Source organism: Panthera tigris, chromosome D2, assembly GCF_018350195.1.
Source record: "Panthera tigris isolate Pti1 chromosome D2, P.tigris_Pti1_mat1.1, whole genome shotgun sequence".
NCBI classification, from domain to species: domain Eukaryota; kingdom Metazoa; phylum Chordata; class Mammalia; order Carnivora; family Felidae; genus Panthera; species Panthera tigris.
The window spans coordinates 16,471,609-16,495,173 of NC_056670.1; the positions used below are offsets into that span (position 1 = coordinate 16,471,609).

The following is a 23,565-nucleotide window of genomic DNA, read 5'->3' on the forward strand; positions in this document are numbered from 1 at the left end:
GTCCCTACTTGGCACTAAATTTTTATAATACTCAGAATTTAAGCCCACATCAAAGGTTTGTGCCACTCTAAATGCCTGACCTTAAAAATGATACAATTATAGCATTGCAAATGTACTGCTCAATGGCCCTATTAGAAAACAGGAGGAAATTCGGTATTTTTTTCCCCACACTTCACTATGGAAATCTGGTGCACTGGTCCGAGGGAATAAAAGAGAGATCAGCATTATACAACTCCTGTGGCATAAAGATCTGGACTCCATATGCACGCAGCTAGGTGCTGAGGGGGACCTGTATCTCAACCTGGGTCTGAGATGTAAGGAAATATATTTTAATAGAATATGATTGCCTTTTGTCTACACTTGAGGATTCCTCTTTTATAAAACTTTTCTAGTCTCACTTCATATTGAGATGCTATATATAGCATCCAGGTTTTAAGAGGCCATGACTACATCCAGAAAGCTCAAATCTCTCTGACTCATTCAAATCCAAATGACATTTGGAGTTGATGATAACGAGGCAGGGGTGGACTGGAGGTAACCTTCATGCTACCCACCAATGAAGGGTTTGTCTAAACAGTAATACTTTAACACTAATTCGGAAGATAACACTGGGGAATACTTAGGATATTTAAGAGAACAAACTTTTTTCAAGTATCCATTTACATTCATGCAGTGCAAATTAATTATAAAGAATTCCTGTCTCTTCTTGCCTTTAGAGTGCCTCGTTACTGTGGAATGATCTCGAACAAAGCAATACATTTTACCACTAAGAATAAGCCCCCGCAGATGCTTTGATGCTCAAGTGTGTGAAGCACGCTTTGGTTACAGCAATATGTTTCCACACTGTGGAAAGCGACTAATCACCCTCACTAAACTCCTTTTGAAAGCTTTTGTTCCCAAAGTGGCATATTTTATGATTTTTAAATTATTAAAATGAGATGCTCCCGTCTCCACCAGTCACTCCTCTCAGATAGATACCACATGTGCACTCAGATCAGGGCCATCTGCCAGAGGAGGCAAAGAGCCCGAGGCGCTGGCCGCTCCCCTGAGGGCTAGGATTCGCCTGTGGTGAGGACACAGCCGCGGGTAGCACAGCCGGGCACACCGCCAGACAGCAAGCAGGGGAAGTCACGCCCGCAATCCAAGGCCGTGCTCCCCGGCAGGTGGGTGTGCGTCGGTGAGGGATGGTTGCCCCACTGGGCACACACTCACCGGTAAGCTGCGACAGTGCCCAGCTCTGTGAGCTCAAGTCACCCATGCGACCTGGTGTCCACCATCAACTATCCACCAGAAGACAAGCTACTGCCGAACATCCCCGAGGTGACATGAATGATGTTCTCAAGAGCGTTCTGAAGTTAGACTGCCCCTCTTTGGCTCGTCCAAGGTCACCTTCCCCGAGTCTCAGCTTTCTCATCTGACCCTTCCTTGCAAGGTGCAGGCCCTCAAGAGCCTGCGCTCTGAGCCACGTGTCCACACCACCTTCTCTCAGCATAGCCGCAATCTCACACCTGCTGGCATCGACCAAGACAGTGGAGCAAACATCTTCACGTCACGAAGCTGCCTGCCTGCCACACAGGACAGTGAGGCACCCTTCCTCACTGGTTCTCGCCACCCTTCCCAGGCGAAGCAGGGCAGAAACAACAAGTTCTTCCTCTCTGCCCTCCTGTTTACGGCTCCATCCCGATCAGCCCTCTCTGGTAGTGCTCTTTCTTCAGATAAGACCGGTACCATGGTTCAGATGTCAGTTTTCCTATTTACAATCTCACTGCAGCCCTGCCTGGAGATCACAGCAAAGTCACCTGGGAGCGTAGGACATTTACAGACAAGCTCTGAGTTATGACTGTAACTCTGTACATGACTAATTTCTGTAAATGACTCTGTAAATGACTAATTTCATCCGTTATGCATGAGGTTTACCGGTTTAATATTCAGAGAGAGGGTCTGATAGCACAAGGAAGGACTGGATCTTGCCTCTGTCAGTTCCCATCTGAGTGATGCTGAGCAAGTCACTTAGCATGTGGAGCCTCAGTGCACTCGGGTGTAAAACGGGCATAACCTGCACACCTTGAAGGACCGCTCTGAGGACACAATAAAATCACTAACGTGAATTGGCAAAAGCCATCATAGCTTGTGGCAAGTGGCAACACGTGCTCAATAAATTTTAGTCTCTTTCCCCAAGTTCTTCCCAGCATCTAAAGTCACTGCTGAATGCTTATAACATCTCAGAATTTTCGTGGACAGTCTTTAAAAGAACTGTTCATTTTCTCCCTTGTCTTCCTTCGTGTACATGAGGTTTTGGGGGGTGGAGGTGGGGAGTGGAATCTGTTATTCAACAGTCTGCTTCAGAGTTAGTTTTGTTTGGGGTATTTTTTTGTCTCACCTTCTTAAGAGGGTAGAAAGAGAAAATAAGTGGGTGAGCGTTAAGGCATAAAAGTCCACGGAAAAAAGGTCCAAACTATCAGAAAAATATCAGACAACCTTTAAGCAATCTCTGACAAATAAAAGAAACTTAGTAAAATTTTAGTAGATCTATATTTTCCCCTAGAGCTACAGAAATCCTCTGCATGTACATTCCTTGACCAAGAACTGCTTTAAAAACCTCCTCATTTTCCTTAGGGGAGCAGTTAAGGCAAAGAGTGACATTTCACACACTCTAAACACTCAAAATCAGGGTTTTTTCCCTTCTCTCTCTTCATTTACCTTTTCAGTCTTTGGGCTATTTTTGTCACCCTGAAGCAACATCCAAAGGCCTATTTCTTTTTTTAAAAAAAAGGTTTTTAATAGCTAACACAAACTAGATACGTCTGTTTTTCTCTAGAATGGGCTTTAAAACTTGAGTTAGCTCCCGCTAAGGGAATAGAGCTTCCTTTGCACACAGCCTATTTTGAAATAAATGAGGCAATTCTGGGTAATAAATTGGCTTTAATTCACTGATACCGAAGGAAGGTGAAAACGAGATTGGGAAATTGCTGTGGTCTTGGACGAACCCGGGAGGACAGGGGACATGTCAACAAACTGGAGACACACAAACACCCTCCCGTGTTCCAAAAGGGGAAACAGGTCATTCCTGCAAACTGAAGTCCAGTGATGGCAAACCAATGAGGATGACACAGACACCTGGTAAGTTTCCGAAGATTCATAATAAGGTATTTTGTGAGTGCTTACAAATGAAAAGGGCCTACATGGGCTTACTGAAAATAAATCACGCCAAACTGACTGTATTTTATCTCAACGGGAAATAAGAAAGGGGAGAAGACCCTAGCATTTAGTGAGAACTCTACTATACGTCAGGAATCATAAGTCAGAAGAAAAGCGTACACATAAATATCTGCACTTGACCCGAAGGATCTGAGAAGGCCTCTCCCAGCTGCCCTGTGTACACGTAGAGGCTGAAGGCAGGACAAGCAGGTGGATTCGTAGCTAGTGAAGGACAGTTCCAGGACAAAGGGTCCTGGACTTTGAATGGATGACTGACCACAGGGGGAGTCCCAGATCTCTGATGCAGGGCCCTTTCCTGTCCCCTTGGCACTATCCTCTCCAATATAATGGATGATAGTAGCATCTAGACCTAAAAATGTCCCTAAAAGGGTGACTCACATACAACTGTTATCAATGATGACAAAGGAGAAGTAATTCAACTAAACAATCAGAGAAAAGGGGAGAAGAGAACTATGGCACACCTGCAGAACACCCACAGTTACCAGGACCAGGAATTCCAGCTCAGGGGGGAAGGATGTCACAAGGGGGATAAGGGACCAAAGAAGAGTCCTTAAGGATGGAAAACAAGACAAAGAGTAAATCCTCAACCAGCGAGCCTCTGACGGAGGCAGCCAATGGCGTGCATGGACCTCTCTGCAGTTCTCCTTCATGGCAGAGCCATTAAGGATATGCAGTCACCTGGGGGGACATCCTGGCTGAGGAAATTCTGAGAGCAAATGTGCGTGTGAAGGGAATATCTATAAAGAGCATATACGTCTGATTATAAAATGAACTCTTTTTCTGAGGTCAAAAAATCAACCTACCACTGTTTTCACATAAAATCCTCTTCTCACCTAGTTCCCTGACTCTGAGAATGAGCATTAACAACCAGAGACGCACTAGAGCAAGGCCACACTAGAAGTGTGTTCGGTCAGGGCAGGGGTAAGGGGCAGGGAGAGGAACCTCAGAGCCCAGCCATCATCCAAGGGAAAACAGGCACGTCATTTTGGCAAGATACACCACTTTAGGGTCAGGAGTAGCCCAACAGCAAGATGCACACATGATTCCATATAAATCTCCACAAGCTGTGTGCAGAGCATCACGGTTCTCAGCTTTTCGTTATCAAGAACATCTCTTAGAGAGATTCTTTTCACATGCTTACAATTGGAACTCTCTGATCAGCTTTGTTTTAAATCTGCTCATCCACAGATTATGTCTGTGGGCATATTTTCAATTATACAATAATCTTGGGGGAGAGCCAGACAGAATTACAATGAGGGGTAAGTCTGGATGGAGGTCGGGGCAGGGTAGAAACAAAGGGGCATCGGGGACACCACACAAATCCTCACCCTCTAGAAGTTGAGTTTCAAGGTTATTTGTGGAATGTTTGAGGCCATCAGGCTTTATAATTACATTGACTACAAATTCATTTAACTATGTTCTTTTTTTTCAAATTTTTTTTTAATGTTTTATTTATTTTTGAGACAGAGAGAGACAGAGCACGAACGGGGCAGGGGCAGAGAGAGAGGGAGACACAGAATCGGAAGCAAGCTCCAGGCTCTGAGCCATCAGCCCAGAGCCCGACGCGGGGCTCAAACTCACGACCTGAGCTGAAGTCGGACACTTAACCAACTGAGCCACCCAGGCCCCCCCTAACTATGTTCTTAAGCAAAACTAAATACACATGGCCACAGAAGTTCAAAGTTCTTTTTCTTGGGGCTCCTGGGTGACTCAGTTGGTCAAGCATCTGACTCTTGATATCTGCTCAGGTCATGACTCACAGACATGAGATCAGACTCTGTGCTGAGCATGGAGCCTTGGGATTCTCTCTCTCTCTTCCTCTCTCTCTCTCTCTCTCTCTCTCTCTCTCTGTGCCTGTTTCTCTCTCTCTCTCAAAATAAATAAATAAACATTTTTTTAAAAAAAAGCTCTTTTTCTTATAACCACCTTTAGAGCTTAGCATAGTGCTGGATACTCTATGTACCCAACAAATGCTCCAATATGCCACAAAGAGCTGTCTGATGGCATCCCAGACCACCGATCTGATTCTACATACCAGGGTCAGACCCAGCCTGATGCTGAAACATAAAGAAAGGCAGTTATGGGGTGCCTGGGTGGCTCAGTCAGTTAAGCATCCAACTCTTGATTTTGGCTCAGGTCATGATTTCACAGTTCATGGGATCAAGCCCCACAGTGGGCTCCACACTGACAGCACAGAGCCTTCTTGGGATTCTCTCTCTCTCTCTCTCTCTCTCTCTCTCTACCCCTCCACCCTCATGCGTGTACATGCATGCACTCTCTCTCTCAAAATAAATAAATGAACCTTATAAAAAAAGAAAGTTGTTTTTTTACACTGCATTTTTTCTACATGTTTAAATGAGATAGGACATGAGAAAACACATTGTAAACCAGAAAGTGCTTCAGAAATGAAGAGTCTTACTAATGCTATTTCTAAGATTGATAGCCCAGTCTTATCCCAATAGTTTATGGATCCAATATAGTTATTGTAACAGCCTATTACTGCCCACGATATTCAGTCCACACTATCACCTACCCCCAAATTATAAGGCTTTATGATACACATAACAAATGTGATCTAGAAGACAACTCAGAATGCAAGGATTTGAAAATAAACATCAAAACTAGCTTGATGCATTTGACATAACTGGTGTCCATTAACTCATCCAACATTCACTGAGAATCTACAAGGTGCCAGGCACATTCTAAGGATTTAACATATTTTTATGTCATTTAATCCTCACCAAAACGTAATAAGGTAAGGATTATCATGACTCTGTTTCCAGAATAAGATTGCTGAGACTTACAGCAGAGAAGTGATTTGTCCAAAGTCAGACAGTTGGCCAGTGCTGGAGCCGAGACCAGAGCCCAGGAAGTCTGGCCTCCCTCTCAGCCTCAACCCTTCCCTATAGGCAACAAACACTGACTTTCTGTATGAGAATCTTGGATAAGTACAGGTCTCTAAGAGCTTGGGATTTAACTCCTAAGGAGTCTACAGGACCTAACTCTCAGATGTAATCCCCCAAAGGATAACTGTTCAATGGTATTTAGTGATTGTCTATAAAATATTCCAGAAAAAGTAGATTACTAAAAACTCTAAGACGAAACCTGCACAGCAATAATGTCCAAACTTAACGACCTTGCATGGCTTACAACGCTCTTTATACAAAAGCTTTCCAAGCTGAAAATGTGCTGAAGCCGGTTTGGTCTCAAACAGAGGCTGCTTATTAAAGATTCTCTACAGCGGATGGCATCAAATTTAATCTGACAGCCACACAAAATGTATCCATCACATGCAAAGGAAGGAAACCTCTGGAAAAAGTGACCAGGTCAAGTTGGAGTTAAATTAATATCTATTCTTCTCAAACTATTCCAACAAATAGAAAAGGAAGGAAAACTTCCAAATTTATTCTATGAGGCCAGCATTATTCTGATACCAAAACCAGAAAAGACACTACAAAAAAAGAAGACTACAGGCCAATATCTCTGATGAACCACAGATGCAAAAATCCTCAACAAAATATTAGCAAACCAAATCCAACAATACATTAAAAATATCATTCACCACAATCAGGTGGGATTTATTCCTGGAATGCAAGTATTGCTCAATATTTGCAAATCAATAAATGTGATACATCACGTCAACTGAAAAGACAGTAAAAACAATATGATCCTTTCAATAGATACAGAGAATACAGCCAACAAAGTACAACATCCGTTCATGATAAAAACCCTCAACAAAGTAGGTTTAGAAGGAATATACCTGAACATAATTAAGGCCTTATATGAACAACCCACAGCTAGTACCATACTTACTGGTGAAAAACTGAGGCTTTTCCCCTAAGATCAGGAACAAGACAAGGATGTCCTGTCTCACCACTTTTATGCAACATAGTACTGGAAGTCCTAGTCACAGTAATCAGACAAGAAAAAGAAATAAAAGGCATCCAAATTGGTAAGGAAGAACTAAAACTTTCACTGTTTGCAGAGCACATGATACAATGTATAGAAAACCCTAAAGACTATGCGAAGAAGAAGAAGAAGAAGAAGAAGAAGAAGAAGAAGAAGAAGAAGAACTAGAACTCATAAATGAATTCAGTAAGGTCATAAGATTCAAAATCAATGTACAGAAATCTCTTGCATTTCTACACACCAATAATGAAGCAAGAGAAAGAGAAATTAAAAAAACAATCCCATTTACAATTGCACCAAAAATAATAATAAAATACCTAGGAATAAACTTAACCAAAGATGTGAAAGACCTATACTCTAAAAACTGTAAAACACTGATGAAAGAAGTTGAAGATGACACAAAGTAATAGAAAGACATTCTATGTTCATGGATTGGAAAAACAAAAATTATTGAAATGTCTATACTCACCAAAGAAATCTATAGATTTAATGCAATCCCTATCAAAATACCAACAGCATTTTTCACAGAGCTATAAAAAATAATTCAAAATTTGTATGGAACCACAAAAGATCCCAAATAGCCAAAGAAATCCTGAAAAAGAACAAAACTGGAGGTATCCCAATTCTGGACTTCAAGTTATATTACAAAGCTGTAGTAATCAAAACAGCATGGTACTAGCACAAAAATAGACACACAGATCAACAGAACAGAATAAAAAACCCAGAAATAAACCTATCATTATATGGCCATTTAGTCTTCGACAAAGGAGATAAGACTATCCAATGAGAAAAAGACAGTCTTGTCAACAAATGGTGTTGAGAAAAATGGACTACTACCTGCAAAAGAATGATAGTGGACCACTTTCTTACACCATACACAAAAATAAACTTAAAATGGATTAAGGGTCCCAATGGGAGACCTGAAACCATAAAAATCCTAGAAGAGAGCACAGGCAGTAATTTCCCTGACATGAGTCATAGCAACATTTTTCTAGATATGTCTCCTGAGACAAGGGAAACAAAAGCAGAAATAGACAAGTAGGACCACATCAAAATAAAAAGCTTCTGCACAGCAAAGGAAACAACCAACAAAACTAAAAGGCAACCTATGGAATTGGAGAAGATATTTGCAAACGACATATCCGATAAAGGGTTAGTATCCTACATACATAAAGAACTAACACAACTCCACACCAAAAAAAAAAAAAAAATCCAATTAAAAATGAGCAGGGGGTGCCAGGGTGACTCAGTTGGTTAAGCGTCATCTCTTGGTTTCAGCCCAGGTCACGACTTCACAGTCTGTGAGTATGAGCCCCACGTCAGGCTCTGCACTGAACATGGAACCTACTTGGGGTTTCTCTTTCCCTCTCTCTCTGCCTCTCCCCATCTTGCTCTCTCTCTCTATTTCAAAAAAATAAACAGTTTTTAAATGAGCAGAAAAGTGAAATAAGTCAGTCAGAGAAAGACAAATATCATATGATTTCACTCATATGTGTAATTTAAGAAACAAAACAGATGAACGTAGGGGAAGGGAAGGAACAAGAAAATAAGAGAAAAACACAGAGGGAAGCAAACCATAAGAAACTCTTAAATACAGAGAACAAACTGAGCATTGCTGGAGGGGAGGTAGGTAGGGGGGATGGGCTAAATGGGTGATGGGCATTAAGGAGGGCACTTGTTGGGATGAATACTGAGTGTTATATAGACGTGATGAGTCACTAAATACTGCTCCTGAAACCAATACTACACTATATGTTAACTAACTTGAATTTAAATTAAATACGTAAATAAATAAATAAGTATGTAAAAAAAAAAAAAATGGGAAGACACGGACAGACATTTCTCCAAAGACACACAGATGGTCAACAGACACAACAAAAGATGTTCAACATCACTCATCATCAGGGAAATGCAAACCAAAACCAAAATGAGATTCACCTCACTCCTGTCAGAATGGCTAAAATCAAAAACACAAGAAACAATTATTCACAAGGAGAAAAAAGAGCCCTTGTGCACTTGGTGGGAATGCAAACTGGTGCAGCCACTGTGGAAAACAGAAGGGAGTTGCCTCAAAAAGTTAAAAATAGAAGTACCCTAGGGGCACCTGGGTGGCTCAGTTAGTTAAGCAACCAACTTTTGACTTCAGCTCAGGTCATGATCTCACAGTTCATGAGATCAAGCCCCACATTGGGTTCTGTGCTGACATGCTGGAGCCTACTGGGATTTTCCCTCTCCCTCTCTCTGCCCCTCTCCCACTCACTCCCTCCGCCCCCAAAATAAATAAATAAACATTCTTACAAAATAGAACTACCCCACAATTCAGTAATCACACTACTGGGTATTTACCCCCAAAATACAAAAACACTAATTCAAAGGGATACATGCACCCCTATGTTCATCACAGCATTATTTACAATAGCCAAATTACAGAAGCAGCTCAAGTGTCCGTTGATAGATGGCTGGATAAAGAAGATAATGGAATATTATTCAGCCATAAAAGAGAATGAAATCTTGGCATTTGCTACATGGATGGAGCTAGAGAGTATAAAGCTAAGTGAAATAAGTGAAACAGAGAAAGACAAATACCATGATTTCACTCAAATGTGGAATTTAAGAAATAAAATGAGTGAGCAAAGAGAAAAAGAGAGAGAGACAGGCAAACCAAGAAATAGACCCTTAACTCTAGAGAACAAACTGATAATTACCAGAGGGAAGGCGGGTGGGGGAATGGGTGAAATAGGTGATGGGGACTAAAGAGTACTTTTATCATAATGAGCACTAAGTGAAGTATCGAATTGTTGAATCACTATATTGTACACCTGAAACCAAACAATACTGTATGTTAACTGTACTGGAATGAAAACCTAATTTAAAAAAAAAAAGATCAACAGAAAGAAAATAACAAGGAATAAGGACAAATGGGTCACAAAGAAATGAGAAAAAGTCAAAAATACTAAAGGCCAGAATGAGTTACACCTTCTGTAGATATGCTAAGGACAGTGAAGAGGTTCAGAACAAATCTCCCCAAAATATGCTACTTTAGCACATGGATTATTTTGAGCTGAAGGCAATCAAGACCCAACTGAATCAAGAAAAACTTTTACTTCTTCCTTAACTGCCTAAAAGAATTTAGGTAGAGGGTCTGATCCAGGAAGAGAACTATCACCAGAGGCAACCACCAGGAATCAGGGCTAGGTAAGGTAAGCAGGTGTGGTAAGCAGGTGGGAAAGTGAGCAGGGCCTAGCGATCAAATACCTCTCTGGGTCCCATTGTCTCTGCATGGCAACCTGTAAATTGCCTCCCTCCACTTTGTGGTCCCAGACCCCCACCCCCTTCTCCTTAGCTCAGAATGGCATATAAGCCTAACTGCCTGGTTGCCTATGGGTCTCATATTCTGCTGGGGCCCCCATACGTACACAATTAAATTTGCTTTTCTCCTATTAATCTGCCTATGTTAATTTGATTATTAGAACAGCCAAAGAACCAAGAAGCGCAGAGTAAAAAATCCATGCCACAGAACAGCAAAATACGTGTGTTTCAAACAAACAAAACCTGGGCAAGAAAGTTAAGCAGGTGGAGACAGGCCCCCAAGTTAGGGCACAACGGTAATAGATAAAAGAGAAGACAGGGCAGAATTACATAGCTCAGGTGTTCAGCCTTAACCTCTATTAAAGAAAATGATCTTCAGATTGGAAAGGATAGTGGTAGCATAATTTAGGAGGAACTGAAGCCCAAGAGAGGCAAAAAGATGGAAAGAGAACACCTAGCCACTTCAAATGAGTTCATGTCCCCAAATGAGGGCGGATAAATTATGATCCAGTACTAAAGGAACTCACGGACATGATCCCAGAAATATATTCAGTGGGTTATAAGAAATCATGGCCCTACTAAGTACCAAAGATTGACAAGTGATCTGGCTTCACGAAGGGAAAAAGTAGAATCTAAGAGCTATTGATTAGTCAGCCAGACACATATCCTGCATACAATTCCAAATGAATGTTCAAACAAACATGTTATGACCAAAACAAATCAGGCAACCTCTGGAGCAAGGAATGGAATAAAGGCAAGTTAACTGCACTTCTGTGAAGCCCACTAAAATGGACAAAGCATGAGAAGTTGGGGAAAAAACTTTATTGACAATGCATGATCACATGCCACATTCATTTAATATGCCCTTATAAAATGCCCATTTATCACTTGTGCCAGGCACTGCTATCAACATTTTACAAATATTGATTCATTTCATTCTCATACCAGCCCTATGAGTAGCCTTTTTCTACAGACGAGGAAAAGCGGGCAACCAAGAGGTTAAGTAACTTGCCCAAGCTCACATGGCTGGCGACTGACAGAGCAGAAATTAAAACCAACACAGTGCTCCAGGGCCATGGTTTTTACACTAAGTTGCATCTCCATCCTATGAGGGATATCTGCCAAATACTGTAAAATTTGGCTGAAATTAATAGCAGACACCAAGATTAATACATTCCTCTCCAGTTCTTGAGAAGCGAAGTATTTTTCCAAGATACTCCACTCAGAAAAAAAGAAGAGTGCAAGAATGAGTTTGGAAGAAAGCAGCTGCTGTCCAACTGTTAATTTGAGAAACATTAACATTTTTAGAAAACAATAATCTAAGAAGGTTTCCCACTGGCTAGCTGATGCCTGCCCAAGTGTTTTGTTCAGTTCATTCATAAAACAAGGCCATTTCAGAAGCAACAAGAAGTACCATTCCAATTGAAAACTGAGTCAATAACTTGGAATATCAGTTTGAGAAAATGACAAAATGCAAGGGAAAGAAAAAAATTATTAAAGAGAAAATAATATACATACAGGACAACAAGCATGTGGATGACAGGTGTCCCTCAAGAAGACAAAACAAATAGGGTACCAAAGATACAAAGAAAACATTAATGAAGTAAACAAAACCTAACGAAAAAAAAAAAAACCTAACTGTACAAAAAAAGGTATACACAGCACTCAGGGAAAACAGTTGAAATATTATGACCAACACCAAGATATCTTGGTAAAATCACTGAATTCCGAAGAAAAAGAATAAATCCTATGTGAATCTCCGAAAACTCAAGTCACATACACAAAGGGCAAAATTCAAGCTGGCTTCCAAAACAACCCTCAAGGCTGAGTGACACCGCTGATACAGTTTGGGGATAGGGGTGGAGGCACTCAAGAATTTTATAGCCAGCCAAGTTGTCAAACACTATAAAGACAATAAAAAGTCATTGTTCAATATGCGTGGATTCGGATACAACCATGGGCCTTCTTGATAAAAACCTCCAGTTGGTGAAATCCAGACAATCAAGCAATAAATCAAGGTACAGGACACAGGAAGGGTAAGACCCTTCTATGAAAGACTACGGGGATGGGGGGGGGGCCAGTGGGCCCCAGAGCCTTTTAAATAAAGCACTAGGCTAGACGACTATGAGAAGTATTAATATAGAATAGAATATAAATGTTAAAATGGTGACAGTATAAAGTAATAATAGATCTAATGAAAACTAAACCATTTCTGATATTTGCAAAGCACTTCTGGAATTATCAAAGCCTTTCCCATGTAACCCCTTATTTAATCAACCAGACGATCTTAGAGATAAGAAACTTTTGAGCTCAGAGAAGCAAGCTGCAAACACACCCCTGCAGACTTTCCAACACAAGTCTGTCCATGTTCACTACCTGATATGAATATTTCAATTTCATTTTGCTTACAAACCGTACTTAGTACACTGATATAAAGACATCTGAGGACAGAGACATCACTCCTGAATCTGTACCCAGTTGTTCCTCCTAACCATTCCCAGGCATCTCCCTCACTGTGATTCTTCTTTCTATGTCATCATTATTAGTCTCCTTTGAGCCCCAGTTTCCCTTTCTCATCTCATTTTAGGAACTGATCCCTGCATTCAGAACAAAGACTGCTTTTATATACACGATGAACAGGAAGCTTCCCCAACAGAGAAACAGACTCACGCATACCTAGGGCCAAGGGGGCAACATACAAAGAACATGGAAAGAACTGGAAGAATGAGGGAATGCTTTCCTACGTGAAGGAAACATGAGTACTGTCTTCAAATCCTTAAGGGACTGCCATGTGACACAGAGTAAAGCACATGTTGTCTGTTATAAAGATCAGCACTCTGATCAATGGCCTGACTCTCAAGAACCACGGAGAGCCATGTGTCCCCAAAATCACCCAGTCTAACACCACTTCAAGTGCCTGTTATGGCAGATCATCACCTGTAACAATATTTTCTTTATACTTTTGCATAAACTGACTCATTTCTTTTGCTTAAATAAATCTATTTTGAAGAACAATTTTTTGGTACTATTACCGTAAATGGGATACGACGATCACTTGCCATAATTAGAAGATAACTGTAAAAATAAAGACCATGAAAAACAGCATTTTTTTGTTGTTGGCCAAAGATTCTAGGGACAGAAGCCCGCTTGGCTCCATCTTTATTTCAAGGGAAATTAGTTTTAGAGAAAGTTAAAGACACACTAGCAGCAAATAGACTTTCTCCTTGGCAAAAGGAAAACGTTAGACTGTGAGTTAGTGCTATTCCTTGTCAAGTCCTGTGACTCTGAAAATCGTCTCTTGTACCACTGGGTGACACATCCCCCACCTGTACAGGAATGAGTGCATGCAGTAAAAAGTGTTCCTAAATGACTTACAAAGTTATTCTGACTTATATTCACATAAAGCAAACTAGGAGTCCAATATGGAAGCATGTGTTATAATAAGTAAAGCTAGCAACGATGGAAAAAGCACCTTTACAAATGCTAATAATAGTTAATATTTGTTGAATGTTCTATGGTGTACAAAGCACTTTCTCTTACATTATTACCCATAATCTATTTAAAGTAGCGACTATTCTGTCCCCAGAAGAGTTCAACAAAGCATCCCTCAGGACAGATGACAGCTAAGGCACATGCCAACACCAACAGACTCAGACTCTGGGCTGCCCTACCAACCTTGCAATTTGAATTGCTAATTTTTAAAAGAAATGGAATTTTAAATTAAAACTGGAACCTATGGTCAGTTAGAAATCTGAAATGGATTTACCGAAGTAGAAAGCAATTTGATCTTAATTCAACAAGGGTGAAGCACATCCAAAAGAAGTTTGAATGGCAATTATTCTGTGTGTGTTACTACCACAACAGATCATACAAGCAGAATAACGTTCCTGTAGCTTATCAGGGAGAGGAGGGCTGAGGAAAGGTCACTGAAGGTAAGGAAGCATCAAAGTTCTGATTCTGCCATTTAAAGACAGGTAAACTCCAAAAGGGTCAGCCAGACTGCAAAGCTCAAGTGTGCAAATTAAAATTCTCTCCCTACATCCCTTGGCAACCTTTGGGCTGCCCCAGATTTATCCAAATCAGAGAGAATGACACCTCCGTGGTCCTCTTGGGTACCTTAAAGTTAATGGAAATAATCTTGCCAATTGCTTTCCTCCTTCTTTTAGGAGGCACTAAATCCCACTTGTTCTGTAAGGACATCCTTCAGGATATGGGCTCCTGTCTTCACTCAACCAGGCTATGCAAGGTGACCATGCAGGGGAGCCAACTGGTTTACCTACTTTGAGGTACTGCATTTTAGCTACATTGTTTGAAAGATTTGCATAGGAATACATAAACATTTAAACACAAATTCTAGGAAGCCCAGAGGGCTTGGGCACAGCTGTTCTGAATTGTAAAGGGAAGAACTGTTCCATTTCTGAAATTCTCAATAACCTCAGCACCCTCCTTTGCTAAAGCTAATCCTGAACTCCCCCTCTCTAGATTCTCAAGTTCCCAGTCATCCTTGGAGCCCATGATGGCTGGGCAAGGATGAAAGCCTTCTCTTTTCCCTAAGAGCATTTCCCTTTACCCTTCAAGCTGTCAATGTCACAGATGTTTCACTGAGTGAAATGGTTGGGAGATCCTATGCCCTCTAAAGAGCATGTGGGGAGGGGATGGGCAGAAGATGGCCAGGTCCTGTCTGGCTGGGTCCATCCTGGCCTCTCTACTTCTCTCAGCTTCTTTTATGTCATAACACCATTTGCTTAAAAATAACATTTCTATGTGGGGCGCTTGCGTGGCTCAGTTGATTAAACTTCTGCCCAGGTCATGATCTCACGGTTCGTGGGTTCGAGCCTCACATTGGGCTCTGTGCTAACAGCTCAGAGCCTGAAGTGTGTTTCAGATTCTGTGTCTCCCTCTCTCTCTGCTCCTGCCCTCTTCACGCTCTCTCTCTCTCTCTCTCTCTCTCTCTCTCTCTCTCTCAAAAATGAATAAACATTAAAAAAATTTTTTTAAATAACATTCCTATGTAATATTTTAAAAATGAGATTAGATTTTTGCTGAGGGCTTCTCAGATGACACTGATTGTCATATTTTATTTATGCACCAATGCAATGTTCCCATAGCCTTTTAATTAAATTAGCTCTAGAATTCACCATCTTTCTTTCAGAATTCCATCTGTCTCTTCTTATTAGCCCGGTCTTTAAATCTTTCCCTGGAGAGATTAATTCAGTACACTTTTTTTCCCTCTTTGAGCCAAAAGCTACATGAGTCAAGATGGCAGACATTCTAAAAGATACAAGAACAAATCATCAGGCATTCTGCTTTAATACGATGTGAAAAGCTTAGGAGTTGTAGTGAACAGTAAACTCAACCTGATTGGCCAATGTGATGTGACGTGGGCATCAAAATTAAGCATTATCTTGGCTTGCACCGAAAAGGACCTAATGTTCAAGTTAAGGAGGCAGGAGACCTACTGTTCTTTGTTCTACTAGGAACACGTATGGCCTATTCTTTTCCTTTCTGGGCACCACCTTTTAAGAGAAAACAGCAAAGGGGCACCTTGGTGGCTCAGTCGGTTAAGGGGCCAACTCTTGATTTTGGCTCAGGTCATGATCTCATAGTTCATGAGCTCAAGCCCTGCTCTCCGTGTTGACAGCACAGAGCCTGCTTGGCATTCTTTCTCTCTCTCCCTCTTTCTCTCTTCCCCTACCACCACCACCTGCCCACACTTGAGTTCTCTCTCTCTCTCTCTCAAAATCAATAAACATTAAAACAAATTATAAAGAGAAAACAGCTAGGAAGGCCACTAGTCTGGATGGCCTTAAGTAGAAGTGAGAACCTTTCCACACCCACAGAGAGTGATAATCCAGTGGAGACAGAGAGCTCTGTAATGTGACTTGGAATGGTGATGGGCGGGGGAGAGATGTGAAGGGAAAGATGGAGTTTTAGAACTAGTTCAGTAATCTCCCAGAGAGCAAGAAAGCAGAAAAACTATTGTATCAGTGTCCTATTGCTGCTGTAACAAGTTACTGCAAATTTACTTGCTTCAAGTAATGCAATTTATAAATGGAAGACTTATAAATGTGTTATCTTACCGTTCTGAAGGTTAGAAGTCCAACATAAGAGTCACTGGGCTAAAATCTAGGTGTCAGCATTGTTACTTTCCTTATGGAGGCTCTAGGGAAGAATCTGTTTTCTTGACTTTTCCAGCTTCTAGAAGCTGCCCGAATTTCTTGGTTTATGGCCTCTTCCTCCATCTTCAAAACCAGCAGCTTAGCATCTTCAGATCTCCTTCCTGTCTCTTTCACTTATATTGTGATTACATTGGGCTCCCTTGGAAAGTCTGAAATAGTATCCTGATCTCGAGATCCTTAACTTCATTGCATCAGCAAAGTCTCTTTTGCCATGTAAGGTAACATATTCATAGGTTCCAGGGATTAGTATACAGAGATCTTTGGGGGGCCATTATTCTGCCTGCCTGCCTCCCTAGCACCAGGGGAGGGGAAGAAGTAACAAAGCATTTGAACTTAGATCACAAGCATGATGAAGAACTTCAAGGACTGAACGGTAAGTATATGCAGATCTTTAAAATAATAAGCAGGGGCACCTGGATAGCTCAGTCAGTTGAGCGCCTGACTCTTGATTTCAGCTCAGGTCATGATCTCATGGTTGTGGGATTGAGCCCCACATCAGGCTGAGCATGGAGCCTGCTTGGGATTCTCTAAATAAATAAATAAATAAATAAATAAATAAATAAATAATTTTAAAAAATAATAATAATAAGCAAAGAGGGAGCATCAGGCTGAGCATGGAGCCTGCTTGGGATTCTCTAAATAAATAAATAAATAAATAAATAAATAAATAATTTTTAAAAATAATAATAATAAGCAAAGAGGGAGATGTGGGTTCAAATTCCAGTCTTCCATTTATAAATTGCATAACTTTTGCAAGTTACTTAATGTCTCTGGGCCTCTATTTTCTCATCTGAAAAATGGGGATAAGAATAGTACCCCCTCCATTTTAGGCTGGTGTGATGGTTAAGTGAGAGCATTAGCACTTGGCCTAACACATATAGTAGAGGCACAAAAAAGAGACCTCAGACCTAAAAATTAGGAAACCAAGGCTCACAAAATTCAGTAGCTTAGCTATGCTGCCCAATGTAATATCTATGATGCTTCCAGTAGCTAATGCTTAAGGTTAAGATCAGTGTTTGGGCCCAATTTAAAGAGACATCTATTAATTCAACAAAAAAATAAGATTGTGCGCCCAGGTTACAGTGCTAAGTGCCAGTGACTTAAAAAAGCATTGGCCCCCAAGGAACTGAAGATCTGTTCAAGGATACCAACAAGTAGACAAAATATAAGTAAAAAATAAAAGCATCAATTGTCAGAGGTGTTAAATGGGTGGTAGAGACAATGTGTGCAAGAGGCCAAGGGCAAGTGATCCACGTCATTAATCTGGACACATACAAAAAGCCTTGCTGGAGGGGACGGGGTTTGGAGGAAAGAGAAGCCCTCGGACAGGAGAGTGGGAAGGTGGGGAGGCTCATCACCAAGTTGCAGGGGCAGCACAGCTGAAGTCAGAATTCACAAGTACAGGGGCTGACAGATTACAGATGTCCGCATCAAGTGACTCACGACAGGGGCTGCGCCAGCCTGCTTGCTGCATTACACAGACATTCCATCCCAGGGCTCTCTCTCCCTTCACTTCCGTCAGTGTTTGCTTCCCATATTTCGGAGCTCTGATATCTGGTACATATATAACTGTCCATTCTTCTTGGTGAATTGAGCCTTTTATCAATATACAATGTCCTTCTCTGTTTCCTATAACAGTTTTTTACTTACAGTCCATTTCGCCTAACATCAGTACAGATACCTCAGCTCTCTTTTGATTACTCTCTTTTGATTTGCATGGAGCGTCTTTTTCCATCTTTCTACTTTCAACCTGTATGTGTCCTTAGAGCTAAAGTAAGTCTCTGTAGACAGCATGCACTTGGATCGCGGTTTTTTTATCCATTCTGCCAATCTATGCCTTGCGGTGAGTTTAATCTGTTCACATTGAAAGCGATTACTCATAATGAAAGACTCACTTCTGCCATTTTGCCATTTGTTTTCTGCATGTTTTCTGCAGCTTTTTTGTCCCTCATTTCCTCCTTTATTGCCTTCCTTTGTGTCTAGTTGATTTTTTATAGTGGCACATTTTGATTTCTTTCTCGTTTCCTTTTGTGTGTATTCTGTAGATGCTTTCTTTGTGGCCACCGGGAGGATTACATATAATATCCGAAAGTTATAATAATCTAATTTGAGGCAACACCAACTAAATGTCAATAGCATACAAAAACTCTACTTCTGCCCAGCTCCACCCACTCTTTTTGTTACTGATGTCACAAATGACATCTTTATACTATTAGCATAGATTTATAATTATTTTTTATTCACTTGCTGTTTAAACTCTGTAGAACCTACCATTCTGAAAGTGACTTTTTCTTAATTGGGCATTCACTTAGTTACTGTAGACCTTTGACTATTTTCCAGAGCTCCTGTGAAGTTATTTCAGCCAGTCTCTAATTGATCGTTTGTGTTTGTCTTTTTAAACATCTCCATGGGAGAACAAGGGCCTGGAGCTTCCTATTCTGCCATCCTGTGGACATCATTCCACTCAGGCATTTTAGGGCCTATAAAGGAGGAGGGGACCTAGTGGTGCTTCCCCATCCCCCATTTCTCTGCTCTGAAAATGCCTACCTGGAACCCCCAATCACAGGCATAAATTCGGACTGGAGCACTGTGAGGGCAGAATTTATGTTGCCACTAATTTTTCCTGGTTTCCCATTAATTTCTGAAATCCCATAGTCCTCTAAAGGATTTGTAATTTTATATTGTTTTGGTTTCACTTATTATTTTGTATTTTTAGTTCAATTTTGTTCTCATTTGGCATTGAGGAAGATTGTACAAGCATACCACCACAATAAAGCAAGTATCACAATAAAGGGAGGCCAATTTTTGGATTTCCCAGTGCTTACAAAAGTTATCTTCACACAGTACTGTAGTCTCTTAAGTGTGCCTTATGCTTAAAACAGCATGTACATACCTTAATTTAAAAGCACTTTATTGCTAAAAAATGCTAAGCATTATCTGAGTTTCCAACAAGTCGTAATCACTGATCACAAACCTCTATAACGAAATAATGAGCAAGTTGGAAATACTGTAAGAATTACCAAAATGTGATAAAGAGACATGAAGACAGCAAACGCTGTTGGGAAAATGGCACCCACAGACTCACCTACTGCAACGTTGCCACAAACCTTCAATTTATTTCAAAAAAAAATGCAATATCTGCAAGCACAATAAAATGAGGTGTGACGAGGGGCACCTGGGTGGCTCAATCAGTTAACCGTCTGACTCTTGATTTTGGCTCAGGTCATGATGTCAGGGTCAGGAGACTGAGCCCCGCGTCAGGCTCTGCACTGAGTGCGGAGCCTGCTTAAGATTCTGTCTCTTTCCCTCTACCCTTCCCCCTGCTCACTTGGTCATGTGTGTTCTCTCAAAAAAAAAAAAAAAAAAAAAGGTATGACTATATTTCCTTTGTTTTGAGACATACTTTTCTGTTTTACTAAATATTGAGTCCTGAATTTGCTTTGCCTTTAACATTTTTATTTTCACTTAATTAATTCTTACTTCACTTATTTAACATTTTTCTTCCTTTGTTATATTTTACTACTTTTTCACTTCATCTGGATGTTTTATTTCAATTTACATGTATTTTTATAAACACTTTTTTGGTTTTTTTTCCTCCAAATTTTTATTTAAATTCCAGTTAGTCAACATACAGTGTAATATCAGTTTCAGATGTACAATACAGTGATTCAACACTTCCCTACATGACCTGGTGCTCATCATGACAAGTGCATTCTTTAATTCCCATCACCTATTTCACCCATCCCCCCCACCCTCTTCCCTTCTAGTAACCATCAGTTTGTTCTCTATAGTTAAGAATCTATTCCTTGATTTGTCTATTTCCTCCCCCTATATTCACTTTTGTTTCTTAAATTCCACATATGAGTGAAGTCATATGGTATCTGTCTTTCTCCGACTGACTTATTTCACTTAGCATAATACTTTCTAGCTCCATCCACATCATTGCAAATGGCAAGATTTCATTCTTTTTGATGGATAAGTTATATCCCATTGTATATATATATACACACCACATCTTCTCTATCCATTCATCAGTCAATGGACATTTGGGCTCTTTCCATAGTTTAGCTATTGCTGATAATGGTGTCATAGACATTGGAGTGCATGTATCCCTTTAAATCAGTATTTTTGTATCCTTTGGGTAAATACCTAGTAGTGCAACTGCTAGATCATGGGGTAGTTCTATTTTTAACTTTTTGAGGAAACTCCATACTGTTTTCCAGAGTGGTTGCACCAGTTTGCACTCCCACCAACATATAAACACTTTTTTCTTAATTTCTACTTTCTTTAATTTTTCTCCATTATGGTTCATTTATCACATCTTATCCTTAAGCGACATTGAAGTTTGTGTATCATTCTCTCAAGTTTGTATCTCTGCTTCTAAATTATGATTATTTCTCTTTATTTTATGTAGTTTTAAAATTTATCACTTCTAAATCTCACTTTTTAATCTTTGAATCTGTGATCACCACTTTTATCGTTTCTATATTTCACTCTTATGTTTCAACTGTATTCTATTTTATCAGTATAGAGTGGTAAATAAGGCAGCAGGCCAGGAGGTGAGGGCCTCCTGTCTCCACCACTAGTAGCTATGTGAACTCTGGTGAGCTATTTAACCTCCCAGTATCTCAGTTTCCTATTTTTAAATGAGGAATCAACAGTTTCCATCACATAGAATTGAAGGAGTTCATATATGCAAAGCTCTTAGAAGAGTCTCTGCTACATGGCCACCTAGGCAGAAACAGATAGAGGCTCACTAGCCCATTTCCCTTTTCTCTTGGACACATGATTGGACTACATTTCCCAGCTACCCCTGAAATTATGTATAGCCATGAGTCTGAGTCCTAGTCAATGAAATTGTGAACAAAAGTGATATCCTCCACTTCTAGGCCTGGCCCCCTTTGCAGTTGTCCCACGCTCTGTCTTCTATCTACTGATTAGATGTTGACTCACTGGGTGACTCTGGAAGCCATTTGTTGCAAACAGAGGAGAACTGGTCTATCTGAATCCCTGAATGACTAACTAGGATAGAACCCCTACCCCCTACCACCACCACCAACAACCCTGCTTCAAAATGTAATTTACAGGGGCGCCTGGGTGGGTCAGTTGATTAAGTGGCCAACTTAGGCTCAGGTCATGATCTCACAGTCTGTGGGTTCAAGCCCCATGCTCAGGCTCTGTGCCGGCAGCTCAGAGCCTGGAGCCTGCTTGGGATTCTGTGTCTTCCTCTCTCTCTCTCTGCTCCTGTCTCTCTCTCTCCCTCTCTCTCTCAAAAAATGAATAAACATTAAAAAAAAATTTTCATTTAAAAAAATGTAATTTATATATATGAGCAAGATAACAAACTTTGAAAGTGACATGCCGCTGAGAATTTGGGTTTTTACATTACAACAGCAGGTGAACTGATACATGATTAGTGCCTTAAAGTAAGGCCCCACCTAAAACAAGGAGCACTGGTTTAGTAATGAGGCAGGAGACAACAAGGAAACTGATCTTAGAGGTTGGAAAGGTGGAGGCCCAAGTTATGCAGTGGCAAAATATTTAATAAAATCATCACCTGCAATAACTAAAGAGCATACAAGGTACATGCTTGTAGCTCCAGGGAAAGAGTTGGAAAGTAGAACGTTAGTAGTAACAAAATGAAAGAAATAGTAAATATTAAAGTAATATTAAAAAAAGAGATATGCTCACTCAAGAATTGGTTGGTTTGTTGGGGCGCCTGGGTGGCTCAGTCGGTTGGGCGTCCGACTTCGGCTCAGGTCACGATCTCGCGGTCCGTGAGTTCGAGCCCCGCGTCGGGCTCTGGGCTGATGGCTCAGAGCCTGGAGCCTGCTTCCGATTCTGTGTCTCCCTCTCTCTCCGCCCCTCCCCCGTTCATGCTCTGTCTCTCTCTGTCTCAAAAATAAATAAAACGTTAAAAAAAATTCAAAAAAAAAGAATTTGTTGGTTTGCAAGCATAAATGAAAGGGGTTAAAATGAAGAAACATGTGTACTGTAAGAGTTGGAAAGGGTTGAAAGCTGGCTGCTTCTAAATCGCTGCTTCTAAATCTCAAACGGTCAGAAATAAGATTGAAAAACCTTGAGTGACAAAGGCCCAAAGACTCAGCCCTGTAACAAGGAACTGATTAAGAGTTTGCGTTCCCATCTGAGCTTACGGGCCTCAAAATAATCACCATTTGGTTGAGAAAGAAGGGCATGGGATGATAAAGTAATGTAATAAGTCGAGCTTGATAATAATATCTGGGAAAAAACTTTGGGATTATCTGTTGGTATAAAGAACTTAGTGGAAAAAAAAAACAGAAGAGAACCCTACTACATTTTTGACAGAAATGTATGGCCTAAGAAACCATGAGCTTGAATTTAAAAAAATTAAAAAGTCTGTAAGAGCCTTCAAAAACCTCAGGCCACCAAACAGAGAGCAGCAAAAGCTATGCACACCCTCATGAAGATGGCAGACTCCCCAGCAACCACTTCAAATGTTGCCGGGGAGAATAAAAGACAAAGAGGGACTTGGCAGGACAGACCATGGAGACCAATCAGTTAGAGATTTCCTCTAAGAAAGCAGAACCGAGGTCTAATGGAGAAAGTTCTCCCACCGCCTGTTGGGAGGACTCCACCTTGCCTACCCAATGGCTTTGGTGATTGCTTTGCACACGGGACTGCTGTGCACATCCTATCTTACCCTCTTCCAAGTGGGAGTTTTTTGTGCTTTATGACGTCTCTGCTCCACCACTGAAAATTGAGAGAGGCTGGGAGAAGGCAAATAATGGTTTTCCTTTTTAAGTCAGAAGTCACAGAAACATGAGGATCCTCATTTAGATGTGAAAGAGAAGACTGCACATCAGCCAGAGATCCTGAAAAGTGATCAAGACGCAATGACTGCATAGGACCTCCAGTGTCTCCTTCTGGGAAGTGTGAGTGGAAATGTGAGGCAGGGGGAAGTGAAAGG

The 23,565-nt window shown here is 40.8% G+C and overlaps 1 protein-coding gene across 2 annotated transcripts in view; it reads right to left on the reverse strand.

Annotated features, from left to right (window-relative positions):
* DISC1 (DISC1 scaffold protein) overlaps positions 1-23,565 on the reverse strand; it is a 355,103-nt gene that overhangs the window by 317,354 nt on the left and 14,184 nt on the right. The gene's annotated exons all lie outside the window — the stretch shown is intronic.